Source organism: Armigeres subalbatus, chromosome 3 (assembly GCF_024139115.2).
Source record: "Armigeres subalbatus isolate Guangzhou_Male chromosome 3, GZ_Asu_2, whole genome shotgun sequence".
Lineage (NCBI taxonomy): Eukaryota > Metazoa > Arthropoda > Insecta > Diptera > Culicidae > Armigeres > Armigeres subalbatus.
The window spans coordinates 53,980,912-53,989,187 of NC_085141.1; the positions used below are offsets into that span (position 1 = coordinate 53,980,912).

Consider the following 8,276-nt stretch of genomic DNA (forward strand, 5'->3'; position numbering starts at 1 on the left):
GGGGATGGATAGATACTCTCGGGAAAAAATAAAGTGGATAGATTTTATAAGTTCAATGAATCTTCTGCTGGTCCTCCAGAAGATCTAGAACCAACGGAACACCGGTGAAGTTGCCGTCTTCTACAAAGTTGTTCGAGGATTGATTCGCGGTTATGTCGAGAAACGGTTTAGTTCTGAATTTATCCGCAAGGTGGCGCTAGAGATCAGTTTGGTTTGTTATCTCGAGATCTGTTGGATTGCGAGCATTTTAAACCAATATGTTGAGAAACTGATTAGTTTAGAATTCACCCGCAAGGCGGCGCTAGTGTATATGAGTGATTAGTTTGATTCGTTATCTCAGAATCTGTGGGATTTAGAAAGTAGCCGTCTTCTACAAAGTTGTTCGAGGTTTAAAAATCAATATGTTGAGAAACTGTTAAGATTAGTATTCATCCGCAGAGTAGCGCTAGTGCATGTGAGACCACCAGTTATATATCCACGGATCTGTGATATTAGAGAGTGGCCGTCTTCTACATAGTTGTTCGAGGATGAAAAACATTATAGGTACTGAAATACTGTTTAGATTGGATTACATCCGCTGGGTGGTGATATATGGGACAACCAGTTTGGTTACATATCTCAGGATAAAGTGCTGTAATTTACAGTTAGGGGCCCTCCTTAGCCTAGCGATTAGACGCACGACTACAAAGCAAGACGATGCTGAGGGTGGCTGGGTTCGATTCCCGGTTTCGGTCTAGGCAATTTTTGGATTGGAAATTGTTTCGATTTCCATGGGATGGGCATAAAAGCATCATCGTGTTAGCCTCATGATACATATACGAATGCAAAATTGGTACCTTGGCTTAGAAACCTCGCAGTTAGTAACTGTGGAATTGCTGAATGGACACTGCGAGGCCAGCTGCGAATTGCGAGGCGGCAATGTCCCAGGGGGTATGTAATGCCAATAAGAAGAAAAAGAAGATTTACAGTTATTTCAGATTTGGAGATTGATGTGTTCAAAAAAGTGTGCTTAGTAGTCATATTACTTGCGCGTGCTTCTAAGGGGTCGTACACATATTACGTAAGCATTTTTTCTGAGTTTTTCGACACCCCCGCCCAATGAAGATTTTTTTTCATACAAATGATTTTTTATTTATATGCAAATGACGGAACCCCCCTCCCCCTATAAGTGCTTGAGTAATATGTGTACGGCCCCTAAGAGTTCTTTCACAAATTGGAAGAAGGCTTCCGAGCCTCTTGAAAGGAGGGTTCTGAGGTTTTTTAAACCAAGCTTCCGAGCCTCTTAAAAAAGGCTTCCAAGCCCCTGGAAAGAAGTATTCCGAAGTATTCGAGGCTTAAGTAAATCAACGAGGCTTCCGAGCAGGAGGTTTTTGAGCTTATTGGCAGGAGCCTTCCGAGCTTATTGAAAGGAGGCTTACGAGTTGCTTCGGAAAGAGCCTTTTGAAAGGAGGCTTCCAAGCTTCTAGCAACGAAGCTACTGAGCCTCCTAAAAAAAAGCCTTCATGTCTCTCAACTGGAGGCTTCCGAACCTTTAGATTTTTTTTATTTTAGTTCGGAAGCATATTATTCAATATTTTGTCTCGATCAGGTAGATTACACTGAAGATTTTTTAAATTTGTTCATTCGACATTTTGTCCTTATGATCTTTTGTCCCACAGCCCTTCATACACTGCTTGGGGTAGACAGGATTAAAAAATCTTTGAATTACTGACCGCCATGCATATGTATAATATGTATATATGTATTAGAGTGGGGCGCAGATGTATGGAGAAATGCAAGCTTCATCCATTCAAGTGAGATCAAGGTTTTTTTGAAACCTTTTGGGACCCCGATCAACTGTGCAAAATATGGGCTCGATTGGTTGCGTCCTCGCTTTCCGCAACGCGTTTTAAATTTATATGGAGATTAGTATGGGAAATTGAACTTTTTTACATTTTTGTCCTTAGCGGCTACAATTCATCGTCAATGACGTAACTCGTTACGTTAGCATATAGTCTGAAAGATGCCGAAACACTTTGCTGAAGAAGTGCGTTGCTGGAACATCTACAAAAAATGTTATAACGCTTCGAAGATTTATTGTTTGAACCATATGGAAGAATTCAATGCTTCTGCCAGCAGTACCAGGCTAGCTATGGTTGTTTGTGCTTAAATCCCTTTTTCATTCTTGACCCGATTTTAACGTTGAGAAATGATTCCAAATAACTCCAATGAGCATACCAGCCCTATAAGATCAATAATTTTGAAATAATATTCAGTTAAATAATTGGTCCATTATTGGTCGGCAGTGCTGGCAGAATAATCAATTTTTTGCATATGGTTTGAACAAGCAATCTTCGAATGTTATGAAAACTCATATGTGAATATGTACGTTATGTGGAAGATATTGATTTGGAAAATGTATTGGAGGTAACCACTTTCCCTTCGATGGTTACCTGGAACGATGTTACGATGGAAAGTGGTTACCTCCAATACATTTTCCAAATCAATATCTTCCACATTACGTACATATTCACATATGAGTTTTCATAACATTGTAAATTAACGTCCAAGTCGGGTGGTTTAATCCCCGGAAATAAGCAATTAACTTTGATTGAACTGAATCTTCGAATGGTTATAACTTTTTATGTGGACATTCTAGCAACGTACCTTCTTCAGCAATGTTTTTCGGTATACTTCGGGTTACACTTTGACACAATGTGCCACTTGGTTTACGATGAACTGAAACCTCTAAAAATAAAAATGCTAAAATGTACGTTTTCCCATACTAATTTCCATACAAACTTGGAAGTTTTGGAATAAGACATTTTATTTTTTTTTTCAATAAGTTTTCATTGGAATTGTAATACATCCGCCATTACGCATTTTTGTTCAAGGTACCCCCTGGAACCTGCGAAGGTACCCCCAGGGGTACATGTACCCCAGGTTGAGAACCGCTGCTTTAGCGTATTGAAATTTCCCTTCTAGGGCTTCGTCCCCAGAAGCCTGTCCGTACTCCTTGCCATTTGCATTTCCTCTTCTATCTTTTTTCTTCACTTCCTAAACCGTCGAATAAATTATGTAAAAGACAGTAGTGGAGGCGATGGCACAAATCTCCTTAATTGAGGGAGACGTGCCCTCTGGGTCGAAGTTCTGGTATACCTGTATCAGTTATTAACGGAAAAGGCCTTTCCGGATATTAGTCGAACAGTTGATTGCGGAATCGTTTATTACCGATAAAATAGTGTGATCGCTTGAATCTGATTCACTTTGAACCAGTGAGTTTGAGAATAATTTGTGATCATTTCCCATAGGGACATTCTTGATTTTGGCGCCCCCCTAAGCCCTGGCGCCCTTGGCGGGGGCCAACCTGGCCAACCACACGCTACGGCGCTGTGTATTGGTCCAATCACACCATTATTGGATATCATTTCATTTTATCGCTAAATTTATAACATAAGCAACAAGAAATTTACCAGAAGAAATTTTTGAACTAGGTATAAGAAAAATCTACTACCATATGGCAACTAGAGATGTCGTAAATTAATCGATTACTTCGATTAATCGATTAATCGTTGTAATAATCGATTAATTTTGAATCGATCATTACCTAACGATTAATCGATTCAATAATCGAGAGAGATCGAGAGTAATCGATTTGTTACTAATCGATTAATCAGGATTTTACGACATCATAAGGATGTCGCAAATTAATTGATTACTTCGATTAATCGATTCATCGTTGTGATAATCGATTAATTTTGAATCGATTATTATCCAACGATCAATCGATTCAATAATCGACAGGAATCGAGAGTAATCGATTAGTTACTAATCGATTAATCGGGATTTTACGACATCTCTAATGGCAACATAATTCGGGTCATGCCTCTCCCGATATATTAAATAAAAACAAACCACAAAACTAAACAATTGTCTGAAGTTTTCATTGTCCCGTGAAACTTTCTGATTCAACTTGATTTTATACGTCAAGCTTCTCACATAATACTTTTGGATGCTTCCGAGCCTCTACACTGATAAAAAAATACACGTTCGATTCATGTTTTTCGGAATATGGATATTTTCAATCAGCTTACACCATCAATTCTAGTGCAATCCACATCACTACGATGTTCTTGACATCCTCAGTTCAAATGTCATTGTATACATCCAAATTCATTATTGATACACTACCATATGATCGAGGGGCTGTCAACTTGTGTATTTACGATTCATCTGCCTGAATTGAAAAGGCGTATTGAGGAATTTTTTTGTATTTCCGTATTTTTTTTGTGTATTTCCGTATTTTTATGTATTTTAGTATTGTAGTGTATTAAGTTCATCATTAATTGTATTTTTCGGGTATTTTTGAACTTGAATTGTATTTTTCGTGTAATGTTCAAGGCAAGGTTCAAGGTATTTTTGTTTTTGTTTATTTTTTTCATTTCGACTTTTGCATTACGATGTGGTTTCAAAGGAGGAAGACGATCTGGAACTGGAATTTCTTGTGTTGGAGACCTTCAAAACTGCAGTGGAGTACTATAGAGAAATATTAAAATGACTACTGAGTCTTGAAACTTTGTTCGCACAAAAATTTGCATGTTAACGAGCGAATCCCACAGATTTTGTTTAATGTGAATCCACATTTTGTTTAATGTGAAGAAATTGGTTCCCCAGAAACCGAACCAAAAACTTCTACAGCCCAAGTAACCAAAAGTTTTTTTGAGTACGTTTTTCACTTAATCAGCTTCACTGAGCTGCTTAAGCGAAAAACATACATTTGAAGGAACTTTTATGGTTACTTGGGAGTATTTCAAAAGAAATTGTTCAGGTTGGTTGTGCCCATTCTTCTTGATGCAGATACCCGTAATCGAGTCGTTAATATTGTACGTTGGGCCTGGCGGTTTGAAATCGCCGGTCTATCTAATCGATGTTCGAATTGTCGGTCGATAAAAGAATGAGAGAGCTTCCCAAGTAACCATGAAGCTATATATACTTGTAAAAAATACAGCCCTAAAAGCTGACTTAAAGTGGAAAAGGGCACTTATAAGACCGAATTAGTGGTTCATTACTTTCACATGTTGAAATAAAGCATAAGTAATGCATCGCTGCATTCGTAATGCTGATTTAGAATATCGTTGTCTGACAGCTGATAAATAAATGCAACTTAACATCGTTAAAACTGATTTAATGCAATTAGCATTTAGAATGCCGGTTTATGATTGATATATGTGCAATATTGTAATGCTTGGTGTTACTTGGGTTTGCCTTTGAAATTGACATTTTTCGGTCACGCTCGCATTGGAGTATTGCGTGCGGAAGATCCCTGACATGTTCCTGCATGTTCATTACTGTTTTTCTGATTCCATTTGACAGTCTACCCACCCCACTTGATTTTGCTTCCGATGCAGATGCCGGCTAGGCATCTGGACGTGTAGAAGGGTTCATTACGCGTGCTTTAGAAATTGTGAATAATTGTCAGCATTTAAAAAGATTTATGAAATATGTACGAAAAAAGTAATCTAATGGTTTTTAAACATATACCAAACAAAGTATTACAAATATTACAATAATTAGAATGCTTGTAGTAGGATCTGTATAAGTCCAATGCATGGACATTCTTCCTAGATTGGAGCGGTATGGTTTGAAACCACCCCAAGCGAAGATTCGTTTGAATTTGTCCTTCGATTGAATCTACAATAAATATTAAAACCAAGATTAAATGGTTTTGCGAGATGTTCGCGCCTGACTTTTTTAACAACAATCCCATATCTGTCAAAATAAACAAATTGATTGAAAGGTATTGACGTATTTCTGTTGAGTCGTCGTAATAATCGGGTATTAAAATTGTATTTAGAGACGTATTGACGCAATGTCGACGTATTGATGAATTATTTCGAATTGAAGTATTAAAAAGAATTTTTGTATTTTTCACGTATTTTTCAAAGTATTTTTGTAAGCAAGTATTTACAATTTAACCGATTCATACAGTTGATCGCCCCTTGCATATGATATGCACATCCATGAATAACCATAACAAATACACGTTCGACTCGTGTGTTTCAGAATGTTGATATTTCATTCCAAATTACACCATCAAGTCTGATGTATTTCACATCACTGAGATGTTCTTCACAAACTCAGTTCAAATGACTATGTTTATAGCAAATTATCTAATTGATACACCACGATGTTCAAACGAATTTGAGTATGCATTCAGACGATTCAGACGATCCTCCATGTGTCATTATTTCAATAAAAACGGACATGTTCATGCATGTTTCGAAAGGCCGCAACATTTTTCAATTTCAATTATCGGTAAATAGTGAACTGATTTTATATTAATTTGCACTTATTAATTTATGAATAAAAAAGAAGGGACATTTTATTGTTGAGTGACCGGGAGGGCAGAAGATATGTGGAACATACAACCCTGCCAAATAAATGAAAAAAGTGAAGTTCACCTGCTATCTAAAGTAAAAACAAGTATAGTATAATGTTTGATTTAACTAATTGAAAAAAATATGTATAAACGTTTATAAATCTACGAAGGAATTCTCAAAAAAAATTAATCCATATTTTTCGGAACTGTAATTAAACGACAGGAAATGTAGATTTTTCACATCTTTTTAATAATTTGTTTTCGTTTAATTTAATCCATCCGGAATGCGACTTTCGTTATACGGTTGAATCCCATTAATTTAATACATATATATTAATATTTTAAAATAAATTTTCTTGCTCTGGAAAATCTGGCTGACGTGCTGTGGCTCCTCGGTTATGTTAAATTGCATCAGAGCATACTAATTTGGTACTTTTTCTAATTGATTGCATGTTCCCTTCCTGCTTTAGCAGCAGCAGGATCAAATAAGATGGAATTATACTCAAAACGGCGAAGACGCATCGTCAATACAGACTATCCTTTGCGACGTATGTACTTCGTGGCGGCTTCTTGCTAGCAGGAATAAGCACCGAACCGATCATGTTCTCCGGCAGCAGCTCTTTTAGATGTAGGTAGCTTGATTTTTTTGTGATCTGTGTGGATAATAAAAACCTTATTTACCGGTTGCAGATTTCGGAAAATAAAAGCACTCACCTGTTCAAAGACAAAATCGCCGGCCTCAGCTCGTAAAATAGTATTAGTTGGTGTGGTTCAACTTCTTTTAAAATAATAAATGCAACCACCCACTGTGGATATTACATTTTTACCAACTTGATTTTTTTTCTATCTGTCCGGATATCAATTTCCGTCAGAGGTTCGAAAACCAACGAGACGTTTTTCTATACTTCCACCGTTGATTCGTCGAAGTTATAGGAAAACTATGTTTCTTGAAATGGATTTCGATCCGATGACGGAAATCGGAATCCGGACGGATATGCAATCATTATTAAAATGTGAAAGAAAACACGAAATTCACTCACAATTCAAATGAAAATCAACACAATTATTCTTAGATATCATATATCAAACAAGCGACTATGACAAGTCGAGCAACCGAATTCGATTTGCTTTACACGTTAATACCGTGTGGTTTGTTTATAAAAAATGCTCAGTTTTGAATGAGCCATGTCATCTGTTTTACACGTGATATTGATTTGTATTGACAACATGCGCAAATTCATGTGTAGAACACACGGTCCTCTCGTGTATTTTTTTATAGTGTAGGAAGGAATCTTCCAAGCCTCCTGAAACTACACTCTGAAAAATCTTCACGTCATATGAACCTGAAAACAAATGTGGTTCTCATCCACCATACTTTTCACGTAAGAGTGACCTGAATGGCATGTAACCTGAACAAAATTTTACCTCGTTGAGTTACGTGATTTATCAGGTGAATCTGACTGGATTTTCCAGTACTAATGACGTGAAGTTTGAAAGTAGTTACGTGTTTGATCAGGTGAACTTTACGTGATTTCTACGTACTGGTTACGTGAAATTTCAGTAAAAGCTATATGACATCAGGTAACCACTACATGGTTTGAAATATATTGCAAAATTGTTTTTTAATGAATGCAAAATAAGCTAGTGACTGCCAGCAGCCGTAAACAGGAGACTTCTTCGCATTGTTGATGCACTTGATGCGTTAAACTGCATTTGATGCAGAATGATGTTTTTATCATTAAACAGAAAATGCTGTCATTCGGCCATTGCGCTTCGGGAAAACACTGTTGGAGAACAAATCAGTTACTGAAAAATGTCGAATAAAATTTATTAGATTTGTAGAAAAAGATGAAACTAGTTTCTTTCTCAAAAATTGCTGCTATTTCCGCTGTTGAATCAAGCAAAAAGTAGTTCAGTC

General features: G+C 36.9%; 1 long non-coding RNA gene across 1 annotated transcript; it reads right to left on the minus strand.

The window, feature by feature from the left end:
• Positions 1-6,587: 6,587 nt before the first annotated feature.
• Positions 6,588-7,516, minus strand: LOC134223459 (uncharacterized). Its single transcript, XR_009982586.1, has 2 exons — positions 7,073-7,516; positions 6,588-7,011 (listed from the first exon to the last, which is right to left on the minus strand). It is a non-coding gene; the product is annotated as an uncharacterized LOC134223459 (long non-coding RNA).
• Between the last annotated feature and the right edge of the window lie 760 nt (positions 7,517-8,276).